Source organism: Dermacentor silvarum, chromosome 1 (assembly GCF_013339745.2).
Source record: "Dermacentor silvarum isolate Dsil-2018 chromosome 1, BIME_Dsil_1.4, whole genome shotgun sequence".
Lineage (NCBI taxonomy): Eukaryota > Metazoa > Arthropoda > Arachnida > Ixodida > Ixodidae > Dermacentor > Dermacentor silvarum.
Window position 1 is genome coordinate 448,043,628 of NC_051154.1, and position 18,373 is coordinate 448,062,000.

At 49.6% G+C, this 18,373-nt stretch overlaps 1 pseudogene; it reads left to right on the forward strand.

The window, feature by feature from the left end:
* Positions 1-2,861: 2,861 nt before the first annotated feature.
* LOC119449136 (uncharacterized) lies at positions 2,862-16,880 on the forward strand (annotated as a pseudogene).
* Positions 16,881-18,373: the final 1,493 nt, after the last annotated feature.

An 18,373-nucleotide genomic window follows, 5' to 3' on the forward strand; every position in this document is an offset into this window, starting at 1 on the left:
GAGGAATTCCAAGTACAGGACCTTGTAGTGGCCGCGAGAGGGCCACAACGTGCAGGAAAGGGCGAGCAGCGAGCGCAGCTCCGAAACCTCTCTAACCCTCATACCGGTTGCACCCCGCGTCCCCGTGTCCTCCACTCTCCACCAATGGTGACGAGCGGAAAGGGCGAGCAGCCCCAAGGGCGGCTGAAGCAAAAGTAAAATAAAACCAGTTGACAGTTGGGATTCACGCCGTCGAGACGTTTCTCTCTCTCCTCCGCGCGTACTCGCATCCCAACAGTGGTGACCCAGACGAGGCTTAACGACAACCACATATCGACGCCATGGAGACTACAGCCGACGCACCAGCCATCTCCGCCGTCGACGTTAAGCTACCGCCATTTTGGACAGCCGACCCAGAACTCTGGTTCCTGCAAGTGGAATTGCAATTCGCCGCCCGACGCATTACTGCCGACCAGACAAAGTACCACCACGTGGTCGGCAGTCTTCCACCTACAACAGCGAGCGAAGTAAGAGATCTACTGGTCGCTCCACCTGCAGTGAACGCGTACACAACGCTCAAGCAACTGCTCATCAGCCGCCTCACGTCATCAGAGCCTCAGCGACTGAAACAGCTGCTACACGGCGCTGAGCTCAGTGACCGGACCCTTAGCCAATTGTTGCGCCACATGTTGCACCACATGTTGCGCCACGACTCCACGATCCCGTGTCGCAAGCGAATGTGCAGGGCAACCCCTCAAAACACCCTCCGTTGAGTCCTGCGCTGCTCGGGCCGGCTGGCGCCGAACATTTTGCTCGCATCCTACACGAATTTCCTGAACTGACGAGGCAGCCGCCTAGCCGGCCCTGCGGCGAAGCACGCGGTATGCCACTACATCTCCACCAGCGGCCCGCCCGTGCACCCGCGGCCTCGCCGTTTGTGCCCGGATAAGTTGAAAGTCGCCCGGCAGGAATTCGACCACATGCTGGAACTGGGGATCATCAGGCCCTCGTCGAGCCCCTGGGCATCTCCACTTCACATGGTCCCTAAGTCGACACCGGGAGACTGGCGCCAATGTGGAGACTACCATGCACTAAACCAGGTTACGACACCAGACAGGTACCCGGTACCGCATATCCATGACATCACGACGAGTCTGCACGGTGCTACCATCGTCTCAAAGATAGACCTAGTGCGTGCATACCATCAAATTTCCGTTGCTCCGGAGGGTGTCCCGAAGACAGCCATCGCGACGCCCTTCGGACTATTTGAGTTCCTTCGGATGCCGTTCGGCCTCCGAAACGCGGGTCAGACTTTCCAGAGATTCATGGACGGCGCCTTACGCGGCCTCAACTTCTGCTACGCTTACCTTGATTATCTGTTAGTGGCAAGCGGCCCACCAGAAGAACATATAAAGCACCTGCACATCGTTTTCCAGCGCTTAGTCGAGCACGGTGTAGTCGTGAACATGGCCAAATGCGAGCTTGGCGTACCCGAACTGTTGTTCCTAGGACACGCAATTGCTAGCTCAGGAGTTCGGCCTCATCCCAGCAAGGTTGAAGCAGTGCAAGGATTCCCGCAGCCAAATACAAAGCGCCAGCTGCGAGAATTTGTAGGTTTAGTGAATTTCTACCGCCGTTTCATCCCCCACTGCGCCCAAATACTCCAACCTCTTCACGACCTGCTGGCCGCTTCACGAAACTGCTCGGACACCCTTTCCTGGTATGACGAGCCAAGTGAAGCCTTACGCAAGATCAAGGACGCCCTGGCAAACGCCGCACTCCTTGCATACCCTAGGCCCGGCATTCCGCAGTGTGTGATGGTCGATGCCTCCGACACAGCCATCGGTGCTGTCTTACAGCAGCTCGTCGATGGAATCTGGCGCCCGACATCGTTTTTCTTGAGGAAGCTAACCCCCCCTGAGCGCAGCTACAGTACTTTCGGGAGGGAACTGCTGGCCATGTACGCGGCCATCCGACATTTTCGCCACTTCCAGGAAGGCGTGGAATTCTTCGTCCTTACTGACCACAAGCCGCTTACGTAAATACGCCCTGCGTTCGCTAAGCTCCGACGGTGGCGCGCACACAGTGCGGGAATTGCGCCACATGTCATATATATCTGAATTCACGACAGACATCCGCCACGTCAAGGAACGAGGTGGCAGACGCCCTTTCCCGGAACCCTATAAATGCCATTGTGTCCACACAGCAGGTTAATCTCTCCACTTTGGCAGCAGCTCAACGTGAAGACGACGAGCTAAAGAGCCTGTTGACCGCAACCACTGTCCTGAAGCTGGAGTGGCTGCCAATTCCCGGATACCAAGACATAATTTTCTGTGACATAAGTATCGGCAATGCTCGCCCGTTTGTGCCTTCCAACCTCCGTCGCCACGTGTTCCAATCGCTGCACAGACTCTCTCATCCAGGGATTAGAGCCACACAGAGACTGGTGACGGCGAAGTTTGTCTGGCCATGCATTAATCGTGACGTCCGGCGCTGGGCACGTGAATGTGTAACCTGCCAGCGTTCCAAGATATAGCGACACACCTTGACAGCACTGGGAGCACTCCCAACCCCGCACTCCCGATTTGATCATGTTCACCTGGACATTGTTGGCCCACTACCACCCTGCCACGGACAGACTTATCTGCTGACATGCGTGGATAGATTCACCCGTTGGGCGGAGGCCATCCCTATCGTGGACATCACCGCTGAAACGGTGGCCAGTGCCTTCCTGTACCTTGGGTTGCCCGCTTCGGGGTGCCTTCCACGATCACAACAGACCGTGGCCGGCAGTTCGAATCCGCCCTCTTCACTAGCATCACTCAGCTCATCGGTGCCACTCTCGCATACGTACAACGGCGTACCATCCCATGAGTAATGGCATGGGGGAACGCTTTCACCGTCAGCTTAAGGCAGCGCTCACAGCAACCGGAGAACACAGCTGGGTAGAGGCGCTCCCGCTCGTCCTGTTGGGCATACAGTCCACTCTAAAAGCAGACATTGGCTGCAGCGCCGCTGAGCTGGTCTATGGCACGACACTCAGGCTGACGGAGGAGTTCTTTGAGCACGGCTCAGACGAGACACCTACGGCTTCCAGTGGTTACGCACTTCGTCTACGCGATATGATGAGCAAACTTCGTGATGTGCCCCCGCCGTATCCAGGGACGCGGGCTGTACATGTCGACCCGCGGCTCACATCGTGCCCATACGTGTTTGTGCGACTTGACGCTGTTCGGCGGCCTCTTCAACCACCATATGATGGACCGTTTAAGGTCCTCCGCCGTGGGGACAAGCATGTCACCATCGATAAATGCGGCCTCCGAGAGGTTGTGTCGCTTGACCGTGTCAAGCCAGCACACATGGACCGTGACGCCGCCGCGGTGTCTCCGCCAAGAGAGCCCCCGCCTTCGCCAGGGCCCCCAGCTGCAGCGCAAGCTCCAGAGGTGCTCACGCGACGTACGCAAAGTGGACGGTGCTCAAGAGCCCCTACTCACCTGGACCTTTGATCACTCCGTTCGGCAACTCACTAAGCGTGGAGTGCTGTAGTGGCCGCGAGAGGGCCACAACGTGCAGGAAAGGGCGAGCAGCGAGCGCAGCTCCGAAACCTCTCTAACCACCATACCGGTTGCACCCCGCTCCTCCGTGTCCTCCACTCTCCACCAATGGTGACGAGTGGAAAGGGCGAGCAGCCCCAAGGGCGGCTGAAGCAAAAGAAAAATAAAACCAGTTGACAGTTGGGATTCACGCCGTCGAGACGTTTCTCTCTCTCCTCCGCGCGTACTCGCGTCCCAACAACCTCATTCAAATTTGCCAGGAGTTGGGCATTTCCGCCGGCTCCGAAAAAGTAAGGAAAGAGATTCTCGACGTTATGCGAGCAGAGTACGTGACGACCGAGGAAGCCGAAGAGGCTTGGGAAATGATTGTGGAGCGAAAGCTGGAGGCAAAGGAACGCGAGAGACGTGAGAGGCGCGCGTTAGAAGCGAAAGAGCACGTAAGTTCCGAGGCAGAGACAAGGCGCGAGCTCGGTCGACAGATTCAAACATGGAGATGGCGCACAGCACGATATCATCTCCACACCTTCAGGGCGGGCGAGAATATGGTTAAATTTATTTCCGGCTTTGAGAGGGTGTGCCGAGAGGAGGGTGTCAAGTGGGACCTCTGGTCCGAAAGGTTGATCCTGTTGCTACCTTGTAATGTCGCGTGTGTTTGGAGCGCCTGCTTGATGAGGAGGATAGGGACTACGATAAGGCTAAGAAAGCTTTGTTGAGTCATTTCGATGCTTTGAGTCAGGCCGACTGCGAAGGCCGAGGTAGCGACAAGGCGAAGCCTGTCGAAGAGAGACCGCAGGGCGAGCCGGCTAGCTCAGATGGCGTCGGATGCGGTCATGTTCTGTCAGAGGTGCAGACATGTAGCAACGACCACGAGCCTATAGCTTGGTTTTGCCGCCCCTAGCGATATCGTTGCGACGAGAAGGCAGCGTACCTGCGAGTACGAGTGCCGAGACCGCGAGCTTTCCGAGCCGCGACGAGGGCAAACGACGAAGGCGCAAGCCGAGAAACTCGAACTCGGGCGGCGGTACGAGCCGGGTCAAGCTAAAGTCCCTATATAAGTAAAGTACCGCCATCTACTCTTTCCTCCGCCGCCTCCTCTCCTAAAGCGCTTGCTTTTTTCTTTACTTTTTGCTTGCGAAAGCCAAGTCGACGGTGGCGCACCTAGAAAGTCCACGTTAAAGCTTTCAGGCCTAAAGTCCCTATATAAGAAAAGTACCGCTATCCTTTGATAAATGCCGCTTCTCTCTCTCCCGTATCTCCGATTGGACGATGATAGTGCGCGCTTTTCACTTCTTTATATTTTCTTTTTTTTCCCGCCTCAGAGCCATGTTGAAAGTCCTCTGCGCAGCCGCAGTCGCCGGCAGCGGCGGCGGCGCGCGCCCGGCCTGAAAGCTTCAACGTGGACTTTCTAGGTGCGCCACCGTCCAACTTGGCTTTCGCAAGCAAAAAGTAACGAAAAAGCAAGCGCTTTAGGAGAGGAGGCCACGGAGGAAAGAGTAGATGGCGGTACTTTTCTTATATAGGGACTTTATTCAGGCTGGGCGCGCGCCGCCGCCGCCGCCGGCGACTGCGGCTGCGCAGAGGACTTTCAACATGGCTCTGAGGCGGAAAAAGGAAAATATAAAGAAGTGAAAAGCGCGCGCTATTATCGTCAAATCGGAGATACAGGAGAGAGAGAAGCGGCGTTTATCAAAGGATGGCGGTACTTTCTTATATAGGGACTTTAGGTCAAGCGCGCCAACAGCCAACACGTGGGGAAAAACGGAGTAGGGTGAACCCGAATCTTAGGCGGCTGCTGAGGTCTAAAACAGGCGTGACGCGCGTCTGTAAAGCGAGGATTTCGCGGAAATTCAGAAACCGCCAATGCCATTTGTTCTCAGCGATGTCAATGGATTGTAAGCACAGCAACGCAGCGAAGCGTCGGGTATGCTCGAAAGTTTGCTTCAATGGCCGCTCCCTTCCTGGGGGAAGGAAAGGCGACTGCCTAGCGGACAAAGGGACAGCGTGCACGCGGGTCCGTGAATGCGTCGCTCTCGCAGTATTTGGAGGCCGCGGGTCGAGAGTCGCAGATGCTTCGGGCATATCAGCTTGGTTGTGGTGTCGCGAGTCGACAACGAGTATACCCGAGAATGGGTGACCCGCTCGAGCGCGTCTGAAAGGGAGTGTTTGTGAACACCAAGTGATTAAAGCCAAGGTATTTTGAAAGCACATTCTATTATTTGTCTTTTAGTATTAATTTTTATTCTTCTTTGTGATAAAGTTGAGTCGCGTGTTGAGCGTAAAGGCCCGTTTATAGTCCGACGTTATCGGCGCGCGGGCCAGCGTCGTTTGCGGCCAGTCACGCTACGCCGGTTGCGCTGCGCCAGCCGAAACGCCATCTCCTCCGACGCGCGCGCCGTCGGCTGTTATCTTCGGAGCATGCGCAGAATGATCCCAAGCCCGCGCGCCGCTTTGAACGGCTGTCTGCGACCGTCGGCGAAGCGGTGTGGGCGCCTTAATTTCTTCGCGCGAAATGCATTGTGGGTTAGCGCAATCAGCACGACCAACGCGCGAATGGGTCAGGAGCCAATTCAGCGCCGGGCGCGTCGGAAGCCGCCGGTTATGTTGGCTGCGCCAGTGCGCCAACGCGACGTAGCGGCGCGCGCTCGCGTTAAGGCTGTTTCACATGGTGCGATTTTGCAGCGCGATTTTCGCAGCTGCGATTTCAACAGATGCGAAATTCGCAACGGCCGTTTCACATGGTTCGATGTCAACAATGCGACTGATGCGACGCCCAGGGTTGCTTGCTGCCGGATTTTGTCGCACACGCCGCATAAATTCTTTTAATGTAATGAAAATACGAGGAGAAATGGCGGACGTAAACAGCTCTTCGCAGGTGGTCTTTCAGCGCTGTGTGCTGTCTCGTGTGTGTTTTATGCCTGTTCGTTCTTCCTGCGGTTAAACAAATTACAAGAGGACCTATCAACAAGCCCCTATAGCTGTTGTCATCGCATGTGCAGTATTCGAAATTCGTCTGCACTGAAGTCGTCATGTCAACGCAGAGACCCTCGCGCTACCCGTGCTTCACGTCAGCTTCTGAAAAACGGATGTGTGTTTCTGTATTGCTCGTGATTGCGCATAAGCGGTTCTTGCTCCTAGCAATATTCTTGCACCAAACTTAGCAGCAAGCACCAACCCAAAATTCACGTCTGCCCCTGAAGGAAGCCGCAAATGATCTGTGTGTAATTACTGAACGTGCAATGGAATTTTTGTTGTGAACGTTTATCTTATCGCCAGCCTGGTTCGTCCGTCTCGGCGCGTGTGCTGTAATTATTGATAAAAGTGCTCTCTGAATATTTCGAAAGGCGTAAAAGCCGACAGCACATTTTTTTAGGAGCTGCACACACTTGTGTACGTAGTAGCGTATCATTCTGACAGACATGGGCGTCTATTTTCTCGTCCTGTTTCTTGCGCTGTTAGTGTGGTGTGAATCTGTATCAAGAAGCTTAAGTTATTATGCTGCAGTACGTAGCGCAGCCGCGTAGCCCCACGGCTAACAATAAAATACCTTGTTAGGAGTACGTTTGTTTCTTTAATAACAAAATCGAACGCTAAAACTTTGTATTCAGATATAGTGGCAAGTGTAAAGTAAGAAGCTATCGAAACTATCCGCTAATAGCATACATGTGTTTCTACGTGCTTGAGCACATTATCTTAAAGAGGCTGAAAGCCCCAGATAACCAAAACATACGCAACTGGAGCAGGCACTATGGTTCCTTTCCTGGAAATGAAAGCCAGCATCCCAGTCTGTTAAGCTTGTCATGTATTTAACCTATATTAGACCAATGTTAGAGCATGCTAAATGGAGTCATTTCAAACTAGGTTATTTGACCAAAATAAGAAAGTGCAAGGAAAGTGTCAAGGTACAGTCTAATCTGGTATTCCCGAACCGATTGTACTAGCAAAACTTTATGCCTCCCTGAATTGCCTGCATTAACCCAATGCTAAAAACAGGGGAAGCTGATTCCCTTTCTTGCTGTTGAAAAGCTGCTAGAATCTCAATAACAGACTACTTATGTTCTGAGAGAAAGTGAGGGGCACTGACAATATATCTAATCTTTTGTATGAGCCTTCACCTTGAATGAAAATGGAATAAAAATATTTACCTGTGCATGCCTCAGAATCCAAACATTTTCAAAATTTTGAGGAGCCACATTAAATTTTTGAGATATAGATAATAAAAAGTGTGCCTAAGTGTGCACACTGAACACACTTGAGTGGTTGAGTGGCCAGCTGTGAATGCAAAAGTGTCCGTAGCTACTACCTCGAGGTAACTGCTAGGTTGCACGTGTGTTTCTCCTATAGCCCATGTACCTGGCAAGGGGAATGGTTATACATAGTCCTGTGCTTTTTCTTTTCTTTCAATGGGTGGTGGCTAGCTGATTCCATCTGTTTATGTATTTATCATTTGTGTGCATCTTATGTGCATCTGTTTGTATCATGTTCTGATTGTTATACGTGCAGTGATGCAAGCATCTTTTTTTATATATTGCACTACAGTCATTTATTCAACTTTGTGTTGAAATGTACAAAATGTGGCCACCTAGTAACGACCAAGATAGCCAGCAGGATTGGCAAAAAATATGATGCAGATCCAATGCACTTGCTTGAATCGACATGAGGCGAAGCTTTCACGCAACGGTCAGTTGAACTCTAGAAAACTAACTGCAGTGTTAACAGTTGTCCTTATTTCACCCGATGCAACACATACTCATAGGCAATGTTTGCTTATTCACCGCATAGGTCACCAAATGTAATTTATACATTGCATGGTAAACTCACTGAAACGTCGGTTCACTAAGACTTCGAACTAACCATGAGTATGAGTTCGTTTGAGCCTGACTGAGTAGAATTTTGGTGAATACGAGTAAGAGCAAGCTCAGTTGAGTAAAAGTTTAGTGAATATTGTCATGTGGTAGTCAGGCAAAGCTCATCCGAGTATAATTTTAGTGAATATGAGTCAAAGCAAGCTTGGCAAGTAGATTTTTGGTGAATATGACTCAGTGCAAGCTCACCTGAGTCGAATTTTGATGAATATGGAGCAAGCTTGGCTAAGTAGATATTTGGTGAATATGACTTGGTGCAAGCTTGCCTGAGTAGAATCTTTGTGAATATTAGTCAGATCAAGCTCGGCCGAGTATAATTTTAGTGAATATGAGTCAGAGCAAGCTTGGATAAGTAGAATTTTGGTGAATATGACTCTGAGCAAGCTCGACTGAGTAATGATGGGATATGGTTATACGAGTTTATGCAGTAATACATGTAAGTGCAGACTCATTAGCAACATTGCCTCCATCTTTATGGGCAATACCTACGTCTCGTGAAAAGCCTGCACACTTTGAGCTGTGGACATGCAAGACCCACCCACACTTGAAAAGATGCTATCATTCACACGAAGGAATGCAACCGGCTGACTTCACTGCACAATTTTGATCTGCTTTTGTTTAATGTGTTATCTACGACTTATAAAAACCAGATGTCTGCCTGCTTTTCGCATTATTGCATGTGTTTTACAGGAAGTAGAGACAGAGAAGCAAGAAAAGGCAAGGATGTTTATGGCTAAGTAGTTTCTTAGAGTACTGCGATATGCTACAACCAGCATAAACAAAAGTAATTCAATGCACTGAAGTAAGCGAAATGTGCAATTACCTTTTAATGTGAGGGTTAATACAGATGCAGTAAGGATACAAAGTCTGCAACACACTGAAGGTTTATTGGTTTTTTTATTCAGGAGAAAAATGATGCATCAGAAAAATGAGAAAAAAACTGTTTAAATATTGCTTCGAAAACAAATTGGCAATACTGTTTATTCCCAATCAAAGCGTTAAATATGCTATTGTAGAACATTCATTACGATATCCACTTTGCACGTTCGCTTTGCGTCTCACAGCGCAAGTAACAGAACCTTCAAATGAGATAATTCATTGGGGAAAATGCGCATGAAAACCCTAACCAACCGACTGCAACTAAATGGTCGCGCGTATAGCGTGACCTATTGACCATAGCATTTCTCCGTAGTTGCATATTCTTTAAAATGTTCCGTCCGTACACTCTAAAAACAGTTGCACCCTTTGGGGTGTATTTTTGCCACAGAACAATAATCGTCATCTGACTTGCGTGGCTTTCCTTTCTTTAACGCTGTGCGCCCGGCACTTCTCGGTCACGAACGACAAGAGCGTTATCAGCATGACACAGCGTTCTCGACAGGAAAGTAGCAAGTGCAGAGTTTTCAAGATAGGAAACGCAAGCAAGACAGATGACGATTATTGTTGTGTGGCAAAAATGCACCCCAAAGGGTGCAACTGTTCTTACATTGTAAAAGCATACCGCGATAAAACTGGCGTTTTCGTATATCGCGAATTGTCTCCAGAATCAGAAAATTGGGACGACATCCGAAGGCCATGCCTTCCCGTGAGGGACACCTGTAGTATTTACCAACTCGCAGCGCGTGTGAATAACGGAAAATCACGCAAAAGTACGTACTATCAGTACCCGAAGCCCACGTAAAAAACAGCGTCGCCAGATTAGCAACGTAGCGTGTCAACAAACGCATGGAAATCACAGAACCGAGTCTGACCTACGAGTTTTTATCTGAACTGTTCGCTTGTCGATGCTGATGTTACGTACCGATTGCGCAATCCAAGGGTCCACTCAATTAGTTGCACTGTTCGTGGCTTGTTGAGCCAATATTTATAGACAAAAAAGTATCTATAAACGTTGCGTTGAGCGACCGCCACCATTTTCCAAGACATACCGCGAAATACCTCTCAGCGCAATTTCGACGGAAAATCGCAGCGATTGCTGCGACGTTGTGACGCTGTGACGAACCGGTTGGTCGCAGCCGAAAATCGCAGAATCGGCCCTGCGACTGCGATTTTCGTCGCCTGCGACGGAAATCGCACTTCCGGTGCGAAAATCGCACTGCAAAATCGCACCATGTGAAACGGCCTTTACGTCGGACTATAAACGGCCCTTAAGATGTCAAGAAGAGCGCATTGTGTTATGCTGTGGCCTTTCTTTTCGCCAGACACCGACATTTTTTACTTGAACAATTTTTTACTGTTACCTGATTGCTGAACGCTCGAGAAAAGAAAGCGTCAGTGTTTGCATTTGTTTGTTGTAGTCGCGTAAATGTAGGCTGAGAAGAGCCTAAATGCTTCATTTTGATTGTTAAAATTTTTATGTATCGTACGCGTTATTTGTGTCAGTGTCGAAATTTGATTCATGTTTGTTTTTATGTCATTCGCAGTTTTAGTATTTGTTTATTAGTTTTTTTTGTTAGGACCGCTTCTGTTCTTCAAAATGGGGTAACTCGTTTCCCTGAGTGCATTTAGACAGCGCTAAGCGGAGGGCTATTTGGATATACAATTACAGTCGTCGGATGTCGTTCCATACCTTTGCGAAGTGGCGCCGAATCACACAGATCAGAAGCGTTGGCGTCTGTGGCTTTCGGGGGCAAATTTAAGTAATCTTCGGCAACCTTGATCCTTGTCAACCTGCCCGCATTACAGTTGAGAATCGCTTGCGAAGCCATTATGATTTGATTAACACTCGCGCATTGACAATTAAAGAAAAAAAAGGTCCCGATCTCGAATTTCTCTCTTGGATAGGAGTCTTGTGTTGTTTGAGAACATGTTTTGTTGTTGTTGTTTTGTTTTGTTTAGCGTAGCGAGATCTCGGAAAATGCTTTGTTCAGTGATTTTGGTCTGGCGGTTTGAGGAGTATGCGGAGGGTGCTTGATTTGGCCGGAGTGGTCTGGCGTTGTTGATTCTCGGTCGTTCCAGTGGACATAATCAGGGCCGAGCAGCAGGAAAGACCACCGGCGGGAAAATCGGCAAAGCCTGTACATCCAAACCATCGATAACATCGCTAAACCGATGCATCCAATCTTCCGAGCTGCGTCGGACTGCTCGACCTCTGGATGCATTGTCTGGAGGCGGGGGTGCTGTTGTGCCGTGCTACGTGCCCATCGTCGAGGCGATGCGTGCTCCCACCTCTGCGCTACAAATCAAGAATACAACGCGCGGGGAGACTTCACGAAGCACCCATCTTTGCGGCGACGAATCAATTAGACGCGGGTCATTTCAAGCGGCACCAGGTCTTCACCCGTGGAAAGAAGAATGCGACGCGGGTGACGTCAGCTACAGCCCTGCCTCGTTCCTGCCGACGAGGAGCCCAAAAAGGGATTTAAGGCAGGACCGTCCTTTTGTGGACAGAGAGTTACCACCGGCCGCCCCGTCGGTCTGGTGCGCTCTTACTGCTTTTACCAGCTATTACCAGCTAATGGCAGCTATTACCAGTTATTACCTGCTATATCTGTACATATTTGTACATATTGTATTAAGCTTTCGTCTCCTCTTCGTCTACTTCAAGAGTACGTCTCTCGTCGTCGACACCGGGTCACAATAGTATGTAGCGTACCGACGCGTCGCCCGTGGCTAAGTTTTGGAAACGCGAAGTCGCCCGTGTATTTGTGCTGCTAAAGTGCAGGACATAATGCCCGGAAATGTGGGAACGCTTGGAAATCAGATGTTTTAATATTTTATGGTATTGTTTGGGATGAGTCGGGTATTTTCTACGCCATGTATGTAAAAGCGAATTCCTTTTTTTTTTGTAATGCCGCCCATTCACCGCTTTCGCACGTTTCGCCTCTACACGCAGTATGCCTATGTCTAAATACCAAAATGACACATGCTTTAAGAAGCTGTTACGTGCTTGTAAATGTAACATGCTTGTAATTTACTTTTTTTCAGCTGATGCCATCCGGTGGAGCTTCATACGGGAACTACTGCTCACCTGGGGTCACAACGTTGGATAAACGCCCAAAAAGCGCGGAACGAGCTTTTATATAGAGCAAATTAAATAGTTCCTCATTTCTCAAGGGGTCTTGAGTCTACTTTGTGAAATTGCACCTGGCACAGATTCGATGGGACTTGACAAGATCGTTTGCTATCATTTTTACCAAATAATAAACCGATTCCGCATGAAGAGCAAAAAGAAAAAAAAAGTGGTGGGGGGGGGGGGCGGCGCAGCTGGCGTTCTAACTTGCCTTCAAAATGCGCGCGCCCAAAACCGAAACCGGAAGTGATTGATGCCGACCGCTTGGCGCGCTGCAGTCAATTCAGCCGCTGGGCTCTATTGGAGTGTCCGCTCTTGTTGAATTCCTTTCTGCATGCTTCGTCTACCTCGTTTCCTGCGTCTTCCGTTCGCTGCACGCCTGGGCCGGTATTTTGTAGCGATGCCTTTCCGGCGCTAATGCCTTTTCGCGCTTATCGCGCTTTGTCAGTGGTCAGAGCGACGGTCCGCTAGCGTTATCAACGAGATCAGCCGGCCGTGAGCGGTGGATGATACGACTAGTATAGATTAAGTCATAAGGCATCGCTACAAAATACCGGCCCTGGTCAAGCTTCTCTGTCTTATCTTTCCCATCTTAACGCTTGGGACGACAACCGAAGCAGATGACCAAGCGCGATCTGACTTGCGATATCGCTGAGCAAGTGGCAAGGGTGAACGGAGGCAAGCTTGACGGACGCACGATGGCGACCACATCCCACGCTTCGCCCCAATTTAAAATTCACAAAAAGAGAAATAAGAAAAAGAACTTAGGATGTTCGGCAACTGCTAGGAGCGCGCACGTTCCTTGAAACCGAAACTAGCTTTACTTTCCGGGGGCTGGTTTCACCTCTTGTTATTCTTTCTCCGTGACCCTCGGCGTCCGCGTTGCACGGTTTGTCCCGAGTAGAGTGCAAATGCGTTACGCGGCAGCAGAGTCGGCGCTCCTGTTTATCTTACTCCGTGGGTTGCACCGATTAGTTAAACGGGCGGCCTCCCTAAAAAAGGTCGACAAACAACCCTGTCTCGCGTACGACTTCCTCACCGGTGTTCTGGCGTTGTAGCCTTGGAAAATGCGTGGTTCAAGTCTCGACACGGGCAGTTTGAATCGCGCGTCGCCGACCGGATGCCCGGTAACCATTACTTTTTATGGGTGCGCCACTGCGCGCGGACCGGCGTGTGGTTGCTTGGAGCTGCATGAGAGCCTATCGGTTTTGTCTCGGACCATAGTGGCCGAGAGGATGTTCGTCTCGCGGTCGAAACAGTGGGTCGGCGTTTGGCTGGAAAACAGGTATCCCATGCGCCTCACTAACAGGTTTACTCGCAAACAAGTGGTTGTTTATGACGCAACATCGCCTTCGGCATGGTTTGGCTTGAACAAATTTCATTCGGATTGGTTCAGCGGTTTTCTCATAAAAGCATTCTTGCGCATAGGCGTGCGTACGGGGGGAGGTGGCAGGGGGGCGGCCACCCCCTCTAATCATCTAGAGGGGGGGGGGGAGGGGCGCAAAGTTGGCCCGACTCGAGGCGCGACTGCGCCGGCGGTATGGTTTCTTTTTCGACGGCATAAAACACCGACGCCAACGTTCCCTCCCTCTAGTGCGCGAAACGAAAAAAACAACCATAAAATGACGCCTCGACTCAGCACCAGGCACCAACCCGTCTATGGCCATCCGTCGGCGAAAACCCTCCTCGTCCCTGGAAACGGCCGCCGCGTCGGCGTTCTAGAGAACTATCGAATGATCGCGAAAGAAAATCATCAGGTGACGCCGTGTGACGCCGCCACGGATGGAAGGTGCCATTGAAGTCTAGAACGTTCGCTAGCTTCCACTGTGCTGGACGCTAAAGAAGACACAAGAACCTTCTGGAGGCCAGGCGGCGGGCGCAAGGGTATAAAAGGGTGCAGCGGCGGTGAGCAGTCAGCCAGTCCATGTGGTGTAAGCCGCGTTGAAGTCAGCCGCGGAGATGGCGAACTACGTTGAAATGTGAGTCGTTCGGTGGGTCGAAAAAGACGTGTTTGGTGATGGTTGGTGTCAGTCGATCTGGAAGAATCCAGTGACCACGTCGTGGGAGCTGCGACGACTTTGAAGAGTGCCTCCTGGAAGAGTGACATTCGGGACCAACGACGAAGGGAACGGCGATCAGCGCTGGGGTTTCCGTGAGTGTTTGCCTGGAAGAGAAAAATTCGAGTTACTTTACAAAAGTTGCGGACTCGACTCACTTTGTGAATATTCAGGACTTTAAGTGTTCTCGAATAGGTTGCAGTGCTTGTGATTGCATTTGTACCGTGATTTGCTGTTGGTTCCCGTGGTTGTAAGAACTATCTGAGATATAGAGTGAGTTGCGATGTGAATTGAGTTGTGATTGTTACCAGCCGAGTGTGCAGGGTTTTGTGTTGTTTGTACTGCCTTAACTGAGAATATAATTTGTTGGTGTTATAAACTCTCGGCTCTGACTCGGTCTTTGGTCCACAACCGGCGTTCGCTAGCGCACTAAAAGGACCAGCCCTCAAAATTGTGCTTTCGTGGGGCGTTTCGGGGGGCAGATACGTCAGCCTTTGGAATCCACCCGGCGATCGCAACCCCTTAACGAGATCAGTGACAAAAATTCTTCCAGACCTGAGTGAATTGATTGATCTCTTGTTGTTTACTTGTTCTTGGAAGCGTGATTCGTGAGTTAACTTTTTCGGGAGTTTCTTTAATGCGTTTTCCTCGTTTCCCCAACAGGCGTACCAGCATGTTACACTATGCTTCATGTCTAGTTGCAGGTTTACTTCTCTTTATGGCCTTTATTCACGTCTTTACTTTTAAACGAACCCATCTCCTTCTGATTCGCCTTGAAAAATTACCATATGACCCCCCTCCTCTCCCCCTCCCCCCCAAGAAAGATCCTGGGTACGCGGCTGCCGCAGCTCATCCAGCTTTACAAGTTGTTTCTGTGCAGAAAGCGATGCCATGGCACTGAGCAAGCCTTCTGGAGCTCAGTTTCGGCCCTCCCGACGAAACAAGTTGGCTGAAGAGAAAGCGCAAGGAGACAGGCTACGAGCTTCGCTCCTTTCTACAGGTAAGCTGTTCATTTTCATGCTTGCGTTTACATTTACAGCATAGGCTCCAAATCCGTAGTATTCGTAGCCTGAGCTAAGGACCAAAATTGCTTTCAGAACCTCATGAATGTGAGACTGCCAGTGCCAGTGAACCATCCCACCGGGTGGCCGAAAATCAGCACCTCGAGGACATCCCACTTCAATTATCACATTCTTGCCATGGAGACGACAACTGCCAGACTGAACTCAGTTGCGACGAAGAACAGCGCTCTACTACGAATACGTTCAGCTGTGCACCGAGTGATGATGACCTTTAGCGACCGTTGCCGTGCGACGACCTTCACACTGACAGGCGCACCAGGTTTATGCGTGGTCCTATTCAGCCGCGTTTGAATTGCTACCCGCAGAAATAAACGGTGAACGGAACGCGCAAGTTTTGCGCGCGCTGGTACGACGAGTTTAACTGGCTGGAATATAGCATAGAGAAAGACGCTGCGTTTTGTTTCTGCTGTCGCACTTTTCCGCAGCAGAGTTCAGCGTGGAAGGGTCATTCAGATCCAGCATTCGTCTCCGTGGGCTTCAACAGATGGAAGAAAGTCGTAGAGAAGTTCAAGCTTCATGAAAAGTCCGACAGTCACTTAAATAGCATCCTGTGCTGGAACTCTTACAAAAAGTGCAAATCTGTAGGTGAACTGCTAGATGAGAATCACCAGACGCGTGTCGTTTTGAGAGAAGAAAAACGAAAAAGAAACCGAGAAGTTTTACAGGGTTTTGTTGACGTTGTAATTCTACTCGCGAAGAGTGGCAGGCCCTTTAGAGGCCATAACGAAAGCAAAGAAAGCACAGAAAATGTTTGTTCCTAGAGATCGTGAATCTCTTGAAGCAATATGATCCTGTCTTGCAAGCTCACCTTGATTCGGGATCGAAAAATGCTTTGTACACCAGCAATGGAACAAAGAACGATCTCATTGAGGCACTGCATGCTGCGATGATGCAATCGATAATTCACTGCCTGGAAGGCAAAACTGTGTCTCTCATATGCGATGAGACTAGTGACTGTGGACACCACGAGCAGTTGTCTGTTGTAATAAGGTACTTCAGTGAGGAGAATAACCGGCCCGTAGAAGTGTTCACCGCACTAGAGCGACTTAGTGTTGACAGCAGCTCAATATTCTCGGCCGTGGAGCGAGTTCTAGGTGTTCTCAAAATCACGTGGACATCAGTGAACTCTGTTTGCTTCGATGGCCTGCTGCCATGTCAGGGCACATTTCAGGGGTACAAGCCAAATGCAAAGAGAAAACAACAGAATATTATACGTCCATTGTTACGCTCACTGTTTGAATCTGGCTCTCGTTGATGCCTGTTTGTCAAGGGCCCAGAACAAAATTCTTTGTGACTTCTTCGGCACCTTGCAGCTAGCATACAACTTCATATAATTTAGCCCAGTGCGTCACGCAATTTTTTAGTATATATCTTCGGCGTTAGGCACAGGTCTAACGACGCTAAAATCTTTGTCCACAACCAGATGGGCTTGCCGGGCAGAAGCCGTCAAAGCAGTGCGGGATAACTACTGCGCCTTGGTAGACGCCGTAGAGGAAATCACGGAAAACACGTAGCATTCAGAAACGCGAGCAAAAGCAAAAGGACTTCGAGCGCAACTGGAAAGCTTCGAGTTTCAATTCTGTATGGAAATGGCCAATCCTGTGCTGCAGATGATCCTCAAGGTTAGCCGCATGCTCCAGGACCCAAAAATAAATCTTCTTACTGCATTCCAGGGAGTGAAAAATCTCCAAGAAGCTCTCAAGGAAATGATGCTGGACGAGAGTGCATTTACAAAGATGTTTCAAGGTGCCCCACAGATATGCCAGACTCGCGGGATCAGTATTCCTGCTGTGAGACAGAGGAAAGTGTCTAGACGCGCAGACGCGAACTTCACCAGTCAGTTTTTTCACGAAACAAAGGAGGAAGAACTCCGCGTCAGCGTTTTTTACCCCATGCTTGATGCTTTCGTTCAAGGAATTGAGACAAGCTTCACGCAGGAGACCGTCGTTCTCATATCTGCGATAATGAACATTCTGCGCCTCACTGCCAATGACGAGGAGATAGACGTTGTCACTAAGTATTTTGACGTGGAGTCTGGCAGCTGGCGGGCTGAGCTCTGCTTACTGAAGGCACAGGTTAGCACAGAGCACATAAAGCTCGGTGACTGTAATGAATGGCTAGACTGGTTGCAACAAAACGGCCTAGGAGCGCTAATTTACAAGGACTTTTTTAAAATCCTTAAAGGCTTTGCAGTTGTCCCCGTAACTAGCTGCTCATGCGAGCGGACGTTTGCAAAGCTCGCCATTGTGAAAACAAAGCTCAGATAAACTATGAGTCATGACCGGGTTCGGTGGCTGCTTTTACCGTTCGTTGAGCAACAGATTGCATTGTAAACAAGCTCTGAGTCAGTCATCAAACATTTCACGACAAAATCGCGTAGATTTTTGCTTTAGAGCTTTCACGATTGGTGAAAAGTACTATATCTCCCACGTGCTACACATTTTTAGTAATCTAGTCATAAAATATTTTTACCACCACATAACATAATATATACATTAGTTTTTATAATGTTTGTTGAGCATGCCATAATGCGTGCGTGTTATTTTGTGCAAAATAAAGTAATTATAGCCCTTGTTTTTATTACATGTTTCTATCAAGCGCCAGAAAGTAAGATTTCAACTGTACATTTGGATGCTCAGAAGAAAAAAATTGCATGTCATAGGCATTTATATTCAATAATTACTAAATATTGTAACTTGCTCTTTCTCGTATTTTTAATCGGTGGTATATTCTCGTGCTTTTACGCGTTGCCATTACGTTGTGTATTGGGTGGCGTTTTTCATCCTCTGCATGAACGTTGCAGACGCCATATGACAGCTTTTTCCAT